Genomic DNA, 22,425 nt, shown 5'->3' with positions numbered 1-22,425 from the left:
GCCAAAGACAGCACTCATTGGTCGAGTGGATTGGTCGACTGGCCCAGTCGACCAATCAGTCGACCAATGCTGACAGCAAATCCAAAACAGGGAATTGAAGGCCCAGATCAAATCCAATCCTAAAGGGGTTTTGCACACAAGTTAAGTGACTTACCTAATAGGTAGAAATGCCTTCAAACCAAGATAGAGAGCACTCCAAGTCCATCAACTAATCCGATCTTCATCAAGATTCAGTTTCCATAAATAGAACTTCATCATCAACTCTCATGGATTCAAAGCCAGACACCAAGTCCTCCACTGGGATGGCCCAAAGCTGACTTCTTACTTTACTCCGGGTCATCGGACCTACAAATAACAAGGTTCCCGGGTCAAGGTTAGGGCTGGGTTTTACAATAAGGTCCAGGACTCACACAATGAGAGGAGCAGGGATCTATCCTCTCATTTCCAATGATCGCTAAGCACACATAGTATGATATATGTGCTATGGTGGAGCATTCTATATACAATAGAACGTATGTCCATCTCAACACCATACAGGTCTTAGTCTAGTCGCAACCTCTTGCGCTTAACCCGAGTTTCTTTATTGTCGCCACCCTAGCGCCACATAAAGTACTCGCACCTGGCTCCTATAGGCAACATAAATAGTGGGAACATTCATGTCGATTCTCTTTACAATAGAGAAACTCATCTTGATTCCAAATCAAGGCGACATCATGATTATGAATTGACCTACACAAAGTCATTCACAATCCGTCTCATCTCTACTCGCCTCCTAGGCGCCAGAGGCGAATGCTCGTGTGAGTGAGCCATTCTCTTGCCTATTGACATATCTTGTTTTATGCTAGCAAAACACAATCACACAGAAAGTGAATAAAAAAATGCTGGAATGAACTCATATTATTCATTAATAAGAAAGTCACAGTACAAAATTAAGTCACAATCTACGCAAGCCCAAGGATTTTACATGAGAAATAAAAACATCCTTGGCTATAGGTTTGGTAAGAGGGTCAGCTACCATCAAACTAGTAGATATGTGCTTAATTACAACTTTCTTTCTTGATGTAATGTCTCTAACAAAGTGATATCTCAACTGTATATGTTTGGTCTTCCCATGATACTTGGGGTCCTTGAGATAGCTAAGAGCTGCTGTACTATCACAGTAGACAAGGGCAGCCTCTTTGGATGTCATCACAATCCCAGTATGTCGAAGGAATCTTCTCAACCAAACAACCTCTTGAACCGCAGCTGAGCATGCCACATACTCTGTTTCCATGGTCGAGAGGGATATACAAGCCTGCTTCTTGCTACACCACGAAATGGCCCCGCCATTCAGCAAGAAAGCATATCCAAAGGTTGATTTGCGCTCATCGATGTCTCCAGCCCAATCGGCATCACTATAGCCAACTAACCGCAAATCCGATCCTTGGTAACACAACATGTAGTTACTCGTTCCTCCGAGATATCTCAATATCCTCTTGATCGCTTTCCGGTGCTCTATGCCCGGGTTTGATTGGTACCGACTAACCAAACCCACCGCATAACAAATATCCAGCCTAGTACACATCATAGCGTACATAAGGCTACCCACTGCACTGGAATATGGAACTCTTTCCATCTTGGTTTTCTCCTCTGAAGTCTTAGGACCCATATCAAGGCTCAAATGCAAACCCTTCTCCACTGGAGTATCAATTGGTTTGCAGTTGTGCATCTGGTATCTCGTCAAGACATTGTCAATATAGGTCTCTTGAGATAAACCCAGTAATCTCTTTTGCCTATTTCTGACAATCTTGACACCAAGCACATAGCTTGCTTCACCCATGTCCTTCATATCAAATACGGAGGACAACCATTTCTTAATGGTTTCCAATAGCTCCTTGCTATTGCTAGCCATAAGTATGTCATCTACATACAAAGTGTCGAATGACATAATTATTATCGAATCTCTTGGTGTAAACACGGTGGTCTTCCTCAAGCATGGAAAAACCATTTTCCATCATAGCTTGGTGGAAGCGCACATTCCACTGTCTAGATGCTTGCTTTAAGCCATATATGGACTTCTTAAGCTTGCACACTTTGCGCTCAAGTCCATGTGCTTCAAAGCCTTGAGGTTGATCCATATAGATCTCTTCCTCAAGTTCTCCATTGAGAAAAGCAGTTTTTACATCCATCTGATAAAGCTCCAAGTCCAACTAAGCAACAATGGCTAGTATGAGGCGAATTGAGGCAAACCTAACCACAGGGGAAAAAGTTTCCTCATAATCAACGCCCTCTTGTTGGGTGTAGCCCTTAGCCACTAAACGAGCCTTGAATCTCTCAATAGATCCATCCGCCTTTCTTTTGATCTTGAGAACCCACTTGTTCCCAATCGCCTTTCGGCTCCGGCGGCAAGTCAACCAAGTCCCAGGACATGATTAACTTTCATCGACTCCGACTCTTCCTTTATTGCTTTTAACCATTCCTTTGAGCTTGACCCCCGCAAGAGCTTCCTGCACGCTCTTTGGTTCATGCTCATCGACTGAAATCATCTCACAGTCGATCTCTTCAGGAGTTACCATGTAGGCTTCATCCTCTATGTCGAAACGTCGACGAGGAACTAGCTCGCGCCCACTACGGCGCAAGTGCATGTCAGATTGCTCACCGTCTAAGGTAGCTATCACATCTACACTCCCACTCCCACTAGGATCTTCTCGATGAACCCCGGGTTCATTATCCGTAATCCGAATCCCCGGAGTGACAAGACCACTATCTTGTATCTCAAAGAATTCCAATGATTCTTTGTTAACTCCTGAAAGAGATGGAAAATCATTCTCCAAGAATGTTGCATCCCTAGACTCAAGTTCCGTTCTCCTCTCACTCTCATCTAGTCCAATGAAGACATGGCCCTTTGAGGGTTCAGAATATCTCACAAAGATACACTTTCTTCCTCTGGGTCCAAGCTTTCCATATTGGTGAGAAGTAGAGTGAACATATGCTGCACATCCCCATGCGCGCAAGTAACTCAAATCTAGCTTCCTTCCGGTCCACAACTCATATGGTGTGGAAGGAACCGATTTGGTTGGAACTCTGTTGAGGATATAGGCCGTAGTCAGCAAAGCATCTCCCCAATAAGAGATGGGTAGATTTTCCTGCGCCATCATGGATCTCACCATGTCTAGCAAGGTTCTATTCCTCCTCTCAGCAATCCCATTTTGCTGTGGAGTCCTTGGAATAGTAAGTTGTCTAGATATCCCCTTTTCATCACATAACCCTTTGAACATATCGGAGAGATATTCTCTTCCTCTATCCGTTCTAAGAGTTTTAATCCTTTTATCTAACTGATTCTCAACCAAGCTCATGAATTTCTTAAAACATTCCAGAGCTTCTGACTTATGAGAAATTAGATAAATGTGACCATACCTTGTATAGTCATCTATGAATGTGATGAAATATGACTGTCCTTTTCTAGTATGCACATTCATGGGTCCACACACATCTGAATGGATAAGTTCTAAAGGAAGAGAGGCTCTTAAAGCCTTTTTAAATGGTTTTCTAGTTGGTTTTCTCGCTAGACATGACTCACAAAGTTGGCAAATCGGATAGTGAACCTTGGCCTAAGAGACCTTCTCTTGCCAACCTGTTCATCCTATCTAAGCCAATATGTCCTAGTCTAGCATGCCACAAATTAGAATCAATACACACAGATTTTGGCAAACAAAAGCATTACTAGAATTAAATGAATAATCAATTGTATCCAATACAATGAAACCATTATCAAGAAAACCATAACCATAAACCGTATCACCCAGGATACAAAACCAAAGAATTGTTTTCAAATACAACTCTAAAACCATGTCTTAAAAGATAAATAACAAAAACAAGATTTCGCCGAATGTCTGGAGCATACAGACACATCATGGAGTAACAGCGTCCGGCCACCTCGCAAAACTAATTTGCATGTGCCTATGCCATGAACCTCCACGCTTGAGCTGTTCCCCATCGTTATTCTTTTGCTTCCTCTTGGAATACGACGGTATTCCACGAAGCTCGAGCGTTCCCTTGTTATGTGTTCTGTCGCGCCTGAATCAACAATCCACAAAGGATTTAGTTCAGCAAGCATAGTAGAACTTGTTACATAACAAGACGAGGTATAACACACAAGACATACCTCTTGCTCAATGCAATCACGAGCAAAATGACCAGAGCTTTCGGCACTTGAAGCAAATCAAAGCTGATTTCTTCTTGCCGCATTAGTCCCCCTTGAACGCTTGGGCCCACTCTTGTTTTTGTTCCCACCCCGGTTACTTTGCTTGGACCGCTGAGGTTGAGCTTTCTCTCTCTTGCGCTTGAAGCCTGCACCCTTACTAGTGCTAGCTTCAGCAGCAAATACATCAGTTTGAGGGGTATCGGCCAACATCCGATCCTTATCAAGCTCAAGGTGTTTGGCAGCTTGATCGAAAGTCTTGACCTCATCAGCATGAGTCAAGAAGATCTTCATATGCTCCCAAGTCTTTGGCAATGACCTGATGATCGCGGAGACTTGCTCCTCATCGCCTTCTCGGCGCCCACATGCGCTCAACTCACTGATCATGTTAGACATGATGGTTATATGCTGCCTCATGGTGTGACCCTGGCACATCTTATAACCGTCAAAAGTGAGTCCGAGCTGACGGCCTCTTGTGGTGGAAGTCCCTCCATACTGGAACTTCACAGCCTCCCACAAAGACTTTGCAGTCCTATGCTTCTCATAACGAAGCATCGGGTCATCCCTCATGGAGCTCGGGATTGTAATCCCGGCTGCCCGTCTTTCCTCTTCCAAGCATTGTATATATCAAGGTCCCTGCGATGCTGTGCAGTGGTACCTTCCTCAGGTGGGTTCATGGTTTGGTTTATGGTCTTTAGCATATCCTGCTCTTCCAGGAGATATTGCACCTTTCGGTGCCGGAGGTTATAATTCCTCTCATTCAAACTTATCTCCTTTAGTGAGGTCAAGCAACAATGCTCTTGGTAGCAGCCATTTTTTCTAGAGATATTACATACAAGAATGAGTTCAATAAATCTAGCATAAAACACAACTCATGCAACAACAAATCACACTAGCATAGTCAACCTATGGGATAAGCACTTTAAACCAAAAGAGATGCTAAAAAACATTCAATCAAATTCTCATGCAAACCCACATAGACTTATACACTAGCTTCATTCTGTGCAAGAAACATGATTGATAGACCCATAAATAAAAAATAGTTTTATTAAAATAAAACATGCAATCATGTTCAAGCTATGAGGTGGTTCACACAGAACACTTCTACCTCATTAGCTCCCACTAGGCCCCATTAAGCCCTCAATGCCCAAACATCACACAGATTGTCGGGCCATTGGTGTCCAGTAAGTTAGAAACACATTCTGAACTGGACAGACCAATATCCAAAAAAAATCCATCTCCCAGACGGACTGCCGTCTGCCCTGACGGAATTCCGTCTGCCTTTTATGCCCAGACGGATGACCGTCTGGCATTCTGTGACCAGATGGATGACCGTCTCCCAGACAGAAATTCCGTCTGGTCCACAGTGACCAAAAAACGGCGATTTTTCAATTTTTCTTGAAAGAAAAAAAACGGTAAAACACGTTTTTTCACTCAAAAAAACATCCAAAAACACATGAAAAAATCCAACAATAAATTTTTAAACAAAAAATTATCATCATGGATTATCAATTCATGCAAATCTTCATTAGGGAAATTCACAAGGATCTCCCACTCGGATCCGAATCAAAATTAAAGGTTTCCAAAAACCCTATCAATTCTCCCATGGGTTTCATATTAAACCCTTGATCCTCCCATTGGATCCATACAATAAAATTAAACAATGGGGAGGAACAATAAACGTGGGAACCAATGGCTCTGATACCAATGTGGTAATACATCAAAAGTAATTCAATTCAATTAATTGATGGGGGGAAAGATTCCTTACCTGGATTCGCTTTCCCTTACTTGAAGTATTCGCAGCGGAAGTCTAGATCCACGTTCTCGTTCCACCACCAAAGATTTACCGGTGAGATTCCACAATCACTGGGAAAGGGAATAATATCCACAACCCAAATGCCGTGGATTAATGGAATGAAGATCAAAAACTAGGAAAGGAAAAGTTTCCAAGCCTGCGATTCTAAGAGAGAGGGAGAGAGAGATGGAGCCGCCGTTTCTCAGAGATTCGCTCGTGCGAATGAATCACTCAGTTACATTACTCACTAATGCGGTGGTTACCAAAATATATAACCCTATTTTGTAACCTCCCTAATAGTGAGTTTCCAATATTGCCCTTGGGCATTTAATTTATTAATCAAATTAATAACTTCCAACACTTACAAAGAACTGATGATCTACAAACAGTCGAACGTGGATCAATATCCCTTCCAGTCTTCTAAGCTTCCCTTTCCCTAGATAAAAAATTGTTGGAAGAAGGCAAAGAAGGAAGGTTTAGAAATCAAAACCCTAAATCCTAATACGGTTTGCGAGGTACACAACCCACTTCTCTCCTGGAAATTCCAATTATATTCGAACACTGGTTCATAGTGAGTTAGTGACGGTATGAATCCAAATTCCATTTACAGTTAAATTCGGAATAGACATTCAGTTTAATTTTGTTAAAATACAAAAATATCCTTAAATGAAAAAAACCCATTTTCTTTACCAAACTCCTTCCATTCACCGATGACTACTAATTTCTGACACACACTGGACAGAGAGCTTGGCTGACTTCTGATCCTTGGATCCTTGGTCTCCTAGACTTGGATTCCTCGTTTGTATCCTATTCCTTTTCTAAGTGAAAGATTTATAATTAAATAATAATAATAATAATAATAATTTAACTTGTGCAGCATCAAAAAGTCGAGATGGCTACATATCATTTTGGTTTGCAATGGGATAGGCCAATATGGTGTTAGATTCCACATAGGTCATACGGTCCCCTAAGTCTAGACTTGTAAACGGATCAAATTCGGTTTGGATACACCAGTATCCGAATCTGAACAGCAAAACCGCTATTTGAATCCGAATTTGGCAGAAATTTATAGAAGACATCTAAATTTGAATCCGAAACTTTATCGAATATCCAATAATAATCCGATCTGATAAACTATCTAATTATTGATTGGTGATTGTCTTTTTGATTTTTTTTATTTTCGATTTACAATTTCTAGTTACTGATATTAGATGTCCTGCCTGAATTAAAGATCTAATTACATAATTATCCTAGTTAATAAATAACAAAATTCGAGTCTCAAAAACTCCCAGGAAAATAGTTTTTTTATTTTATCTCCTTGCAAGCTAGACTTGGGGCCAGCAAATAAGAAAAACTATCTTCTAGGTTATTACTGGTCATGTTACTATTATTGGTCATGTTACTGTAGTGTGACCATTAACTTACCGGTTGTGTTGCATTGAAAAGTCCAGATGGCCACATGTCATCTTGGTTTACAATTTGCTTCAGTGGCCTCTTTGTATAGCCACGATGGTGTTAGATTCCACATAGGTCATATGGACCCCCAAGTCCACTTTCAAAAAGAGTCATTGTGTGAAATCCAACCTTAGCCTAACCCTGACCCTGACCCTGACCCGAAATCCTTGTTGTTTGTAGGTCTGAAGACCCGGAGTGGTGTAAGAAGACAGTTGTGGGCCCTCTCAGTAGAAGACATGGTGTTTGATTCCGAACCCACGGACATTGATGATGGTGCCCCTTACTTGGATGCACTGTCAGTGTTTGGTGAGAAGCTGCACCTAGAAGAGGGGGAGATTAGTTGAAGTACATAATGCACTCCCGGACTTGATTCGAAGGTAATACTCCGACCTAGACTTGTTGATTGAGTTACAGGAGAAAGCCCAAGTGAATTTGAGTTGATCTGGCCTTCCATTTCCCTGATCTAAGTTGCTGTCACTGCTTGGTCGACTGCGCCAATCTACTAGCTGGTTATTAAATGCGAAAATTGTAATTTTGAATTATTTTATTGCCTATATAAGGGCACCTCGTAGTTAGAACCCTATTCTATTCATTTAGTCTCCTGAGAACGTGGAGAGAGCAAGGCTCTCCTTGGTAGTTGTGAAGCATTCTTGCATTAATCATTGTCTCTCTATTCAAATCTCTTCTACAAGGTATGTATTCTCTCACTCTCACTCTAATCTACTCTAACTTCTTCTCTTTCTTGCTGTTGAGACCATGAAGATGGTGCTGCAACCTTTCAACCACCTCTTCTTGTGTTCTCTCCTTGCAAATGCATAAGCCCCTTTCAATCTATCTATGCTATGCTCCCATTTTGATTCTTAATCTTGCATTCTCATGATTCTCTTCATAGCAACATGATTTCTTGTTCTAAACTGATTTGTATAGTATGCTATGTCTGATTTCTTATTAGTATATGATTCTAATCTATTGCTTATCATTCCCTTAATCGATTCCCTAATGTTCCTTGCAATTGCAATCGATTTCATTATAAAACATGATGTTTAGCATATAGAAGTTAAAGTTTCAAATTGGGGATTCTTAATTAGACCATTTGTGCAATCCCCCGGATTTCTACCCCTTAAAGCCGTGGTTTCAAGACCGAGAACCCGGGCCTCGAGTCGGCGACAATTGTGGGCCATTCAAGTCGAGCCCAAAGGATTGAAAATGGAACTAATGTTGGTAGATGACCCTTGTGATGACTCAACAATTCTCCTAGAGTTTAAGTGAAGAGAGAAGATTAATCACGATGCTGTAAAAAGGGTAATATTGGAATATTTGTAGATCAGTGATGGAGAATCCAATTAATACAAATAAGATATCAAATTGAAGATCGTCAAAAGACCTTTCCAACAAGCCAAAAATCACTGAATTCGGAGTTTGTTTGGGGGTCCAACCAAAGTTTGAGCCATTTGGGTGAACCAACCCCCACCCCATTTTCTATTTAGGGGCAAAATTGGAATTTCGGATTTTAAACCCTATTTATGTTTTATCTCATCCGTAAACGCATTTTTGGAGGCTAGAAAGAGGCGAAGGCGTTGGAGAAAAGGAGAAACAAAAGAGATGAGCGATTTCCTTCCTTCTGAAGGTTTTATGATTCAAATCTTCGCAAAATCACTAGGAAATGTTAGTTTTCTTTAACCCTTCTCATTAATCATAGTTGGTGAGAGTTTATCTTCTCTTCTTTCGTGGAGATCATGAAAGGGAAGGTTGTTAGGTATCTTGGATGCTTTCCTTTCTTGTATTAATGTCCCTTCCTAGTTTGTGGGAGTAATTTCTCTTATCTTCTTTTGAGGGATCTATGAAAGGGAATAATGATAAGTATCCTAGATGCTTATCTTTTCTTATATTAATGTTTCCCTTGAGTATGGGAGTAATGGTAAGATCTCATGCTAAGGTTGACGCATTTTGACTCTCTAAGTCACCCACGGGTGATTTATGAGAGTCAAATTTAGGGCTTTTTGAGATGGATCAAATTTAATCAAATTGAAGGTACCCGTAGGATCTTTTTGTTGCCAATTAGACTTTTCCAAAGTTTTATTCCGTTATAGACTTCGAATTGGTGGCAAATTAGTGACAATTCACTAGTGACCCTTTTTAATCTAGTTTTCAGATTTGAATTTTCGTGGGAAGATTTTAGGATATCCTTTGAAACCCAAATTGGCTCTAATTTGTGATAATTATTTCTCTCGCATGAATAGGTTAATATATCTTTACTCACTAATTTGTGGGAATGAATTACAGATGTAAAATCCGGCCTTATCCTAACCCTGACTTAGCCCGAATTTTGTACTATTGTAGGTCCGAAGACCCGAAGTGGAGGTAGAAGAGACTTGTGGGCCCTCTTAGTTGAAGATTCGATGCTTGATCTAGAGCCTATGGACATTGACAATGATGCCCCTTACTTGAGCACATTGTCAGTGTTTAGTGAGAATCTGCGCATCGAAGCAAATTGAATTAGTTGAAGCACCTATTGAACCCCCGTGCTCAATCCGAAGGTTATTCTTGAAACTAGACTTGTTGATTGACTTGTAGGAGAAAACCTAACTCAATTCAGATCAATCTGGCCTTCCAAATCCCTGGTGTAAGGTTGCAGTCAGCCTTGGTCAACTGCTTCGTCGACTGACCAGTCGACCAACAATTATGAAATTCAAAAATTTACAAAATTACTTACCATTTTGACCCTACCTTTTTGGAACTCGTGAATGAAGGTCTACCCCAATCATTGGCACTCCATAGAACGAAGAGTGACACTCTCTTGGCCCTTTCTTGGTGTTTGTGAAGATCTTTGACTCCAATCATTGGTTTTCCATCTCAATCATCAACTTAAGGTATGATTTCTCTTATTCTTCTTGTAATCTACTCATTATTCTATCAATTTATAACTTTGGATCATGTCTGAAGTGCTGCAACGTTGCAAACACTTGGCCATGAGTTTTCCCCTATCAATTCCATCAATTTCAATTCATTCTTACTATGATTATATTCACCTACTTTACAATCCCATGATCCCTTTCATTTCAACCTATTCTTTAGTTCAAATTGAAGTGTAGATGTATGCTAGATTGAATTACTATTGATTCATTATCCTGATTTAATTCTTATCATCCCCTTAATTGAGTCCCCATCAATTCTTACTATTGCAATCAATTCCAATTCATTGTGTGATGTTTAGCATATAAAACATAGGGTTTCGATTTGGGTATTCGCAATTGGACCGTTGGATCGTGATAATTTTTCATGTGTAGTGTCCCCATATTGCCATAGTCATGCCCTAAAAGTTTCATGTTGATCAGAGCACCGGAAGATCAGTTTCGGGCCAAATCCCCAATTCTGCCCGTTACTGAACTTGGGACTATTCTAATTGATCTTTGGATTATCTTCAATTCGATTTAAGGTAAGGACAATTATTATCATAATTACATGGATTATGTGAATCTTGCCTCTATGTTGGAAACTTGGTATATTCACCTTACTTGTTGTATTCTTAACATCATATGACTATTGTATGTACTTTAAGACAGTAGTACCATGTTATATATCATTTTGGTTATCATGATTATTTATTCTTGTTAATTACATATGTGATTTATCATGTTACATTATATATTTTTTCATATGATGAAATATCATTATGTATGATATGATGGAATTGAGAATGTGATTGATTAAGATGATTTGGGATTGGGAAATGTCCTTTCGACATTTCTGTCCTTGGACATCGGAGGGAATAGTATGGGATGTTTCCGATGATGCCCATTGATGCTCTCCCGGATTATTGGATGTCATATATAGGACTTGTCTAGTGGTGTTGGCTAAAATGTCCTTGTTGTATCAGACCTGAATCGAAAGGGTATTGAGATCGAACGACCCATGGTAGTAATGTGGATTTGTGGGCGCTCAAGACCGGTAAACAACCCGTGAGAGGACATAGATCACATTGCGGATTCTCATTAGAGGCCATTTATTGGTAGGGTTGCAAATAGCTAGACTTGGGCTCACGGGCGCTTAAGACTGGTAACCAACCCGTGAGAGGATGTGAGAGCTTTCCATCCATTATTTGTGGATGACCAATAGGGTTGACGAGTCTGTAGTCCGAGACTATGCCGACTCTAGTGTGAAGGATACCGGAAAGGATCGCCCGAGGCGAGGAATGGAAGTATCCGGATCTAACTTGATACGATTGAGTAGATTACTTGCATTGGGCTAGGCTTTACCGTGACATGCACCAATACTTATACCAAATGGTGATGTGAGAGAGTGGTGACTTAAACCCCAGCCATGGATTGTCCCGAGGGATGCAGGATCCATTGCCTACCGGAGCCGAGTGACCGGACCTACCCAAGAAAGTATGGTGCTATGACTTAAAGCATGTCTACCATAGAGACTAGCATACATAGAGTTAGATTCATATATGCATCGTCTGTTTCATATCATCTTGCATCATGTTATGTTTTGTATCATGTATCTATGTTATTGTGGAATAACTGCCTTGCTGAGTTCTTTTGGAACTCACTCCTTTTGTGCAAATGTTTTGTTAGACTATCCTACAAGTATCGAAGAACTTGATGGCTCCCACTATGAAGAGACCACTGATGAAGCATACTACCCTCCGGGTGTTGGCTACTACGAAGATTACTCTGAAGAACCCGCGGGTGATTATGCTGCATTCCAGGATTAGCTCTACCCTGGAGTGGGAGCGGCCATGTCTAGTGTCTTTTGTTTACACTTATGAGGATATTTTGTATAAAACTGAAGAAACCTTAATTTAGATGTTTAACTCTTTATTCTATCTTTTGAGACTTGGTTTGTAAACCCTTATGATTCGAACTACTTTCCGCTGCGACTCAGGGAGTGATTTCCGCTCACTCTCTATACTCTGATTATATTTATGCATGGATATCTTTTACTTTCGCACTCTGATTATATTATCTCCTTTAATCTTGTTTTAATCTCATATCTATATGACATTACATTGATTTTATTGTTCATGATTGCGTTATCGTGTATGTGGGAGGCATGGTTCCTCGATACTTGATCTTCGGGGCTATGGATCACATACCCAGGTATGCCAGGTGGGTACTGGCTGGGTGGATGTGACACATTGATCTTCCCATACCACACAATAGTATAATCATGAGCTAGAATAAATTAATATATTAATGTAATTAAAGAATAAAATCAAAAGTAAGGATCTCAAAACAAATATCAGAGGGTGGAAGAATAATCAAATAATCGGAGTAATAGTGTGTGCGAAGTGATCAAATCTAATGTATACATCCAAAAGAATAAAGAAAGACCGAAATTGTTCTAATTATTACAAAAAGTATGTTTCCTTATTAAAAAAGTAATGCCTAAACTCAAAAATCTCTTTATCGAGTACAGGGTAGACCAGTTCATCAGTCGAGCTAATCTTGGTACGTGCAGTTAAAACATAAACATTTTTCACCGTGATATTCGTGATTGCCAACACTTTGTACACTGTATGGCTCACTCGTCGGGGTCTCGTATTCTTGGATCTCGACGTCATCAATACCTACATCAAATGCTAAAAAAAAGTCCTCGAAGGGTGAGCTCAAAAGTCATCGACGTCATCACCTATTTATGCATATGAGAAATTAGGCTACCACTTGATTAAATGTGACCTGGTAATTTATTGAAAAGTATTTATCTGATTTTCTTTTTTATTTTTGATTAAGTGTACGTTGGTATTTTTTTTCTTACTATGACTAATTATGGTAAATTGTATGCAGCTTTTCATCCCCATGTGTGTAGGGTGCCATGGGCTCTTATACGTGATAGATCTAAAGAAAAGACAATTTCATCTTCTGGATTCTATACAAATATTAGAGACTACTTGTTATCAACAAATTACACACAAAATAACGGTTTGTTCCTTTTTATAAGAAAGCATATGATAGTTCTATATTTCATAGATTTTCTCTTATTTCTCAAATAAATAAACTTTCGAACGACTTATGACAGAAAACGTGCGAAGAGTTGCTAACCATATTGAACGATGGGAATAGTCTTTTTATTAATTGGAAAGTAAATCGGCCTCGAGTTCCATCACAACAAAACATGTAAGTTCTTTTTTAGTGTTATGTTTTAACTGCATTGTTTTTCTTGTTTTGTCACATGTTAACAACCCAAAGAAATTTTATTATAGGGATGATTGTGGTGTCTACATGTTGAAGTTCATGGAATGTTGGAATGAGGGATGGTTTGACGAAGATTACTCTGAGGTAAGCATAGTTTTACAATCTATGTGCATTTTTTTTTTTAATAATAAATTTAAGTTAGATAATTTATATCTTTAACCTTCAACATGTAGGAAAAGATTAGGGTATTTCGAAAGCAGATCGAGAATGACTTGTTGAATTCCTAAGGAAACAAAGTTAAGAGAAATTAACAATGTACGATGTTTTTTTGGTGTAAAATTATATGGATGTTAATTTAGACAGGGTACCAATCAATATTTTAAGGATATTTTCTTCTCGTTTTTCTATCGCTCCTCAAAGATAATTCAACATTATTTTGAAAAATGTTATATGAACAGAAGTATTAAGTTGGTTTTTTTTAAACTACCAAGCTGTTTGCATCAAATTGGTAGATTGTGATTAAGATTGTGCTATATTCTTACATGATTCTATAAAGAGGGCTTTCTTGCATAAGAACTCATGAAAAACATATAAAAATGGCTATTGTTAGATTGTGCTGCCCTTCAAGGGAAGCACGTAAGGGCATCTGTGGATAGACAAGTAATATGTCATATGAAGGCAATGCACACATTAATTTTCTCAAAACATAAATATAAAATTTAACATCTTCAACATTCCTAGTGAAAGCTCCATTCTTTCTTATGGGTTCAATCAGAGTTCTCATGTTACGATCAATAAATTATTTTTTCAATTGATGGATGCTGATTGAGTCTATCATAATGATTGTAAAGACTACTGATGAATTCCAATCCTATACAAATTGCCTCCCTAGAGCTTGGTTATACTATGGATTTGTAAACCTGCTATTACAAATGAAAGGGGAAATTTGAGAGGGTAATTTTGCAATTGTCCCATTTATTTAGTTTGAACTATGGTTTGTTTATTCAGTTCTTGGTTTGGTCTCTTTGAACTATGTCCAATTTTTATTGATTGAACCAGAGGCTTCAAGTAGGTTTTAGGGTTGGTTCATTGTATGTATTATCGGGTCATTTTTTGGGGAAACACTACAAGAAAAATTAGAATTAGTGACGTTTAATTAGTGGCGGTTTATGGTAAACCGCCACTAGTAATGTATATTTAGTGGCGCTTTTTAAAAAACTGCCACTAATGAGAAAAACACACGGGTTCGAAATAGGAGGAAGAGATGTGGGTGAAAGATCCAGGGGTTTAGTGGCGGTTTTATAAAACCGTCGTTAATTATTAAAATATTAGTGGCGTTTTCAGTGTTACCGCCACTAAATATCAAGATAGCAATAAAACCGCTGCAAATAACCCTAGATTTTGTCATCTCCTTTTACCGCCAGCTTTTCCCTCCTTCCTCCCGCCTAACCCCGCCCCAATTTTTCACTATTTTTAGTTTCGATTTTCATTTTCAGCAGTAGTATCCATATGATCTGATTTGGTTGAGCTCACACTGCTTTGGTTGAGCTCATAGAATCGGAAGAAGATGAGGTGCAATGCGGTAAGATGAAAGGCAGAGGCGTCCAGAGGAAGCCGAGATTAGGGCCACAGAATATCTGTGAAGCACATTACATGATGAATTCGTCTTGGGAGGAAGAAAATGAGGAGGCTAAGTTGCGCACTGTACTTGAGGATGAGCTTCGTTGCAAGCGAAATGATGGGAGAGGCTGGCGATGCAGAATTCCACCAATTATTTAGCAGACCATATGACCATATTTTATAATAAAATCTTCCTCAGCAAAATACAGCTCTGTTCATTACAATATATCCACAAAAAATCATTTTGAACTCAGTAAGTTCAGCAACAGTAAATTATTAAGCACATGACCAGTGCAATAGATGCTTCACTCTGTATTCGGACTTGTAAATGCTTTTTCAGTTAATAAAAACATCATATGATTCATATTAGAGATTGGGTAAGTATATGACTATACCACATAAGGCCCTTCCTACATAAAACCCAAGCTACTGAACTCATATTATAGATACCATTTGCTGTGAACTACTTCAAATGCAGGAAATGGAATTCATGATTAAGAGTATTCTTCAAATGCAGAGGATGGGAATGAATTTGACAGCAATTCATATAATCAATTGTGCTGTAGGTGGAGTTAAGTCCCTTTCTGCTACATAGTTTTCTAGATTAGTTATACCATCAGAAATCAAGGGGAAAGCATTAGACACAAATTTCATCATCCTTCGCTGCGTTTTGCTGCATTTTGAAGCTTGTCCATGAGTGAATGTGCTACTGATTTGTAACCTTCCTCCCGAGCTTTAATTCTTTTGAGTCAAGAAACAACCAGGATTCATTAGTGAATAAAGGAAAGATCAAAAGAAACAAAATGAAAAAGGAAGTGTGATATATGTATGTTTAGTTAGTATTCTCTCCCAACCTCTGTAAATGGCTATACCAGTGGGCACCATCTTTTTCTTCTTCAAACACAATGAACTGTCCACAACATAATCAAAACAAAAGTGGTGTTCATCCTCTAAAACATCTTAATTAAGAGCTCTTAATTAAGTTTGGAACAAGCTGCCAAAATCCAGAACACTAATAAAAAGAAAAACAGAGTTTTTTAGTCCTTCAGTCAGACTCACTCAAAATCTTGTTTAAATCAAACCTCATTTGTTCTCTTTGTAATGATCCAAGAAAACTGATTCCATATGAGTAGATTTCATTTGGGTCTAACAGTGGTAGTTACTTGGACGGTCTCTACTTTCACCATCATCTCATGTATCTCTAATAGCAGCCCCAAATCCAAGAGTTCTTTCACCATCAGTCCCACGTTCTATGCCTGTTTAAATTTCATCACTTTGATGCTAGTATGGATGCAACGCATTCAGGTTAGAAAATTTTTATTTATTGGACATTAGTTGCACTCCGGTTCTGCTATAGAGAGAGAATCTTTCATCTTAGCCACTAACAGTCGTCATACAATACCAAAAATGAGCATTAGTGGTTTCAATGAATATATAGTTTTAAGTATTTCTTTCATGAGATCATTTTTGGTAACGAGTAAGTGAAACTTGGGGCCTCAAGGTGTTGGGAGAGGCTTGGAACATCCAGATAACTTGGGAGGCTTGCTAGGTCTACTAGAGTTTGGAGCTGTAGAACCTCATCTATACAACATATGAAGCACACTCTCACACACGAGTGTACTTCAGCTGCATATGCAGCTCCAGAACACAACAAAAGGTGAAAAATCCATTTTCAGTTACCTATGTGAGGTGAAATACTCTCTGATCAATTGTTTTGCTTTTTCCCCCATAGATATGCATGCTATGGACTCTCCTTTATTTTTTCATGCATCAGTTTTAAGAACTCAATTATTCCTTGCTGTTAAATTAGTTTCATCCCATTTCCCGTCATTTTCCATGTCATTATTTTGCTGACGTTCCAAGGTGGACATTTCTACATTCCTAGCATTGGTTTAACATTCAAATTTGTTATTGTTTTTGTTCTTGTTCTTGTTATTGTTATTGTTTTTATCATTGAAGTGCACTTGCATGTTCAGTATCTTGCCTATGGGTTTCGATTTGAAGTTATTGATTTTCCTTTTCATAGTTATTTGCCTATTATGTTGTAATTGAATGTCTAATGATAATATAATGTTATACATCTACAGGTTTTTCTTTGTTAGTGTTTCACTTTGTGACTTTTAATGGATCCAGTGAATTTTGCTCCTTCTTCAAGCACTTCAACTCTGAGTGAAGATGCTTTTATATGCTTATAATTTTTTATGTATTTGAATTATGTGCCTTTGATTTGTTTCTCATATATTGGAATTCAATTGTAGGGAAACGTCATAAGAGGGGTCCAAATGTGTCTTTGAAGATGCAAAGGATGGATCCGAAGGAAATAAGGCATGTCATGGTTAATGTATATGGACAAGGGGATGATGGCTATGTAGCAGAGTTCATTACTTACCTAGGGACACAGGTAAGAAATGGTTTGAACCTCACCTATAACTATGACGATTGAAGGAAAGTACCCATTCACTACAAGGAAACATTATGGAATAAAATCCAGGTAAAATGATTAACAATCTTACTTACATTAGTATTTACAATTAAGATGTTTCTTTTTTGATAAATAATTATTTTTTCTTGCAGAAGAGTTATCAAGTGGATGCTTTAGGTAAGAAATGGGTATTTGTCAAAATGAGGCTGCAATGGAAGGCCTTTAAAAGGGAACTAAGAAAAGAGTTTTATGATGATGTTGGTAGTATAGATGATGCAATCAATAATTGTCCAGCGGTGGTTCCATTAAATCAATGTAAAGAACTTATAGACATATGGAATAGTGAAAAGATCATGGTAAGAAGTCATTTATTTGTGAACATACATTTTATAAGTAAGAGTCAATGTTATATAATGTTAATCTTTTAATTGTTTTGTTACTATGCAGAAGATGCGTCATGTTAATACTAACATCAGAAAGCTCCAAAAGATGACTCATACTTGTGGTCGAAGAAGCTATGCACAACGATTTCGCATGAAGGCACGTTTTTGAAATGTCACTTTATTTAATTATTGTGAACATGTATGCAAATTATTAGTTAACATTTTTATCTTTGTTTATTTATTTATTTTTTGTTGGATTCTTTAGAAAAAAGAGCATCGAAGGTTTGGACCCTATAAGGATAGCGATATTTTTGGAAACAAATACACGGATCAAACTCCTGTTGATCCTACTTCAGCTGAAATAATGGTATGCATTTATGTATAAGATTAATGTCTGCATGAATGATATGATATGATATTGGAGTCTTTAGTAGGCTAACTTGGTTGAGAAATGTTTAATGATCAGAGAGCGATAAATGAAGAGTTGACTAATTTGCCTGAAGAGAATCGAAATGACGTTCCAATCCTCGAAAGTATCTTCACCACTCATTTGGGACCAGATACCCATGGTCGGGTACATTTGTTAGGAGCGGGAGTGAGTCCAAAAGATTTAGGGCTAACAAGAACCCAACAAAATAAGGAGTTGGATGGTAGACTTGCAGAGTTGACTAAAAAACTCCAGAAGTTGAACAAGAAAGAGAAGAGGAAAAGAGACAAAGAGAAGAAGAAAGGAAATTAAATGCTCAAAGGTATGATGCATTGTAAGAGAAAGTGGAGTTATTAGCAAAATTGTTATTGGACAAGAATCCTGTATTAGGTAATGATAAACCATTATGTTTCATTTTACCTACGTATAATTTAGCTAAGAACTAAGCATGTATAATTGATTCGAAAATTAACTTTTATTTATGTTGTAATTGACCAACAGCTAATCAAGTTAAATAGGAGTGTAGGTTGCACATAAGTACTTACAGTTCTTGTTTGGTAAGACATTATTCATCATTACTTTTTGTGCTTATCTAACTTGCATAAATTAATTTATTAGTTGCTTTATTTTACTAATTGGTGCACTTTCATTGCAGGGAATAGGTCTCTCGGTCATAATTTTTGGTGTTGCCATTGCCACACTCTTATCTTCCATATTAACAATCATTGGATGAATTACTTTTCATGTGGTTTTTATTTTTAAAAGAATTATTGTTCTTGTGGATCTTTTTGGATAGAAAGACAGTAAATAAGTGGCAATAAGAAGTGTTGGATGCTGAGCAGAGTGAATGGGAGCTGGTTGGTTGGTTAAGACAAAGGGTTGAGGAAGTCACTTATAATATTGCTGCACCTGACCTCACTCCCTTAGTTCAGAAAGGTGTATATTTCTTTAGATAGTACCATGAATCTTTGTTTCCATCTTGTGCTTTTAAATGTCTCTTCTAATCCGAATTGGATTTGAGCTTGATGCAAAGTAGCTCACAATGATACTGTCATGCACCTGTAGAACATTTTTTTCAAGATTGTTCATGACTGACTAATGTTTATGTACTGAAGCTATGGGAGCAAGGAAAACCCTGTTACAGACCTTCAACAATTGTCGTTTTTCCAGGTAAGGACCACCTTCTGATAATTTGTTCTCAGTTGGATAATCTGTGTGACCAATATACATTGACAATATCTAAAAGAAACATTCAGTAGCAACTATGATGTCATCTTATGGATTTTCTGATTTCCCCTTTGTTGATTTTTCATTTTCATACAAAAAAAAAAACGGCTTTTTAAATTAGTTTATTGCACATGCAGAAGAACTGTTACCCTAAACTGCCTAAAGAGGTTATATTTTATCATAATTTGGCAGAGTTGGATGGTTAGGGTAGGTGGATTGGTGTCAGGAAGGACCCCATGCTCATCTTAGTCTTAGTGGCCAAATTTCAGCTTGGAACAAGCACTTAAAGTAGAGGGGTAAGAAGAATTGAGTGACTGATGGTTATTCTCGGATGAATGTCATGTGGAGTTTATTAAATCTGCACTACACAAATAATTAATTTAAGTGAAAAAAATTACATTTTTTAAAACGAACCAAACCATGTTTTGAAACAGCTAGAATTTAATAAAATCTATCCTACATTTATCCAATGTGGGCACCACAAGTACAATCACCTGAGTTGCAATGCCCAACCTAGCTATATTTTGAGCAACTAAGGTTCAATAAAATTTACCCAATGTTGATCCAACAGCGAGCATCATAGACACGACCATGCATGGTAGATGCACTACCCAAGCATAGACAAATTTACTATCTCGATCAAGATTCTGTCTTTACAAGTTGAAGGGAGTCTGGTTTGGTTTTGTTTTGTTATTTTTTTTTTTGGATGGGGGGAGGTTTGTTCCATTTACAAATCTAGACTCCTATCTTGGTAAGATGTTGTTTTCATGTAGTACCATTTCTTTTTGAGATGGGTGTGTGGGTCCTCTACAGCATGGACCACAGATAGTTGCTCCTAGTGTTGAAATCATGATGGATAAGGGACATTATGGGAATCAGTTGGCTCATTGTTCATGTATAGAACCCTTCCAATATTTACATTTATCTGGTTTATGCATACGTTCACACAACACTCCCATCGACTAGATCCATCGTTGATTTACTAGCTTGTTAAAAAATTATTTCATTCTAATTTGGTTGTTATTTCTTATTTAGGATTTTCCAACAATAATTCATTGAAAGAAAGGTGAGGAAGTATATTCTCTTGTATGCTGTAAGACCTGTTCTAAGGTGTTTTTAAGCTGTTCCAACATGCTCTGACTGAGTTTCAGATCTGAAACAACTTGATGTTTGAAGTTCAGATTCAAAAATTGGAGTCTTAGGTCAACTAGGATTAGGTTAGGGTCTGGGGAAGTGGCTTTTGGGGTTTCAGCTAGTGACGGAAGAAGGATCAGGTTGCTGGTTATGCTTCACAGAACTGATTTCTATCACTATCTTTTCAAATAGAATGGATATAATTGATTAGAAACTAATAGTCAGATTTCTGGAAAATTAGAATTTTCTGCAGAATCTCAAGGTTGAAGAAGACTTGCTGAAAATTTCATATTAGGGAAAACAATGTGGAATGGGGCAATTGACATGGGGTTTCTGTTATATGGCTGGGTACAACTCTAGGGAAGGAGACAAGGGTTCAAGAAGGGCTGGTGAGGTGGGCTTAATCAAGGAGAGGTGTTGCTGCTTGCACGAAACCAGAGAAGGAAGGGGATGACCTATGATTGATGAGGGAGAGGTGCTGGAGTTGCGGAATCAGGAAGGGAAGGTGCTAGGGTGAATTGCGACTAGGTTGGGGTTGATTTAGGTAAAGAAGGAAAGGGCTGGGGAATGCTATGGCTGAAGTGGGAGGGAATGGGAAGGTTGCGAACATGATAGGTGGGGTGGGGATTATATGTAACTTACTTGGGAGGGTGAGATGAGACTGGACCATGCACTGGAATGCCTTGGTTATGAATTTGGAATGGTTGTTATTTCTTATTTAGGATTTTCAAGTTTAGAACCAACATGAATAGTGGTTATATACATGGGACACAATTTGTTGCTATTTCTTTGCTGTTTCATCTTGCTATTGTTTGTCCATCAATTTTTTCGTGTTTAAACCTTCTACTACCAAGTAGCAGGATATTTAATAAGCTTTCCCTCAAATGTTAGCCGGGTATCTCTTTCTAATCTGATTACAGCATGTGTTTGTTTCTTATCAAGTGAAGAAATCATCTGGCTGTTTTTTTTGGTAGAAACCATATATATATATATATATATATATAATTAGTGGCGGTTTTATTTACGTTACACGAACGGTACCAAAAACCGCCACCATTAAATGACGCGGTGCCTTCGTTGGCGGATTTGTAGCGATTTAAAAAATCGCCACCAATTAAATGGTGGCGGATTTGGGTACTTTTAGTGGTGGAAAAAACTGCCATTAAAACTGATTTTTTTTTTTAGTGAAACTTAGATCGCAGGCGATGAGGGCTTCTTCCGGCTCTCTCTCCTCTCTTTGTGGTGGTAGAATCCGGTGATTTCTACGGCTCTGTTCAATTGATTTTCATGGGATTTCAAGATCTAATGTATAGATCTAGCTTCAATTGATGTATTGAGCACGTATTATAATTCCATCTTTGCATTTTCATTGTGGAATTGAGCTCGTTTTGAGATCCAAGGATGTAGGCAATTTGATGCCGAACCTTGTCAACAAATCCCATGTGTTTTCTCCTTTGTGTATTACTATATCAATCAAGCACTGTATCATGTCCGAGTCATAAGAAGTCTGTTAAAAATTTTTTTGTTACGAAGCTCTTGAAAGATAAATTTTGATTGGATGATATATTTTTCATATTTTTAATGGGTAAATTGTTTGCTATGAATAAATTTCTTAGTTTCTTTATTCCTTAAAATTCTCTTA

At 38.2% G+C, this 22,425-nt stretch overlaps 1 long non-coding RNA gene across 4 annotated transcripts; it reads left to right on the top strand.

Moving 5' to 3' along the window:
• The first annotated feature begins 12,613 nt into the window (after positions 1 to 12,613).
• LOC149000423 (uncharacterized) lies at positions 12,614 to 17,846 on the top strand. Of its 4 annotated transcripts, none has more exons than XR_016170770.1 (4): positions 12,614 to 13,552; positions 13,639 to 13,714; positions 17,449 to 17,591; positions 17,765 to 17,846. It is a non-coding gene; the product is annotated as an uncharacterized LOC149000423 (long non-coding RNA). The 4 variants fall into 4 exon arrangements; XR_016170768.1 differs by lacking the exon at positions 17,765 to 17,846 and having other exon boundaries at positions 12,614 to 13,117; positions 13,223 to 13,552; positions 17,449 to 17,675; XR_016170769.1 differs by lacking the exon at positions 17,765 to 17,846 and adding an exon at positions 13,804 to 13,866 and having other exon boundaries at positions 17,449 to 17,675.
• Positions 17,847 to 22,425: the final 4,579 nt, after the last annotated feature.

Source organism: Hakea prostrata, chromosome 11, assembly GCF_041222555.1.
Source record: "Hakea prostrata isolate BN-2017 chromosome 11, UWA_Hpros_2, whole genome shotgun sequence".
Taxonomy (NCBI): domain Eukaryota; kingdom Viridiplantae; phylum Streptophyta; class Magnoliopsida; order Proteales; family Proteaceae; genus Hakea; species Hakea prostrata.
Note: the sequence above shows the minus strand (reverse complement) of the source record. Positions and strands in the feature narration are given on the sequence as shown.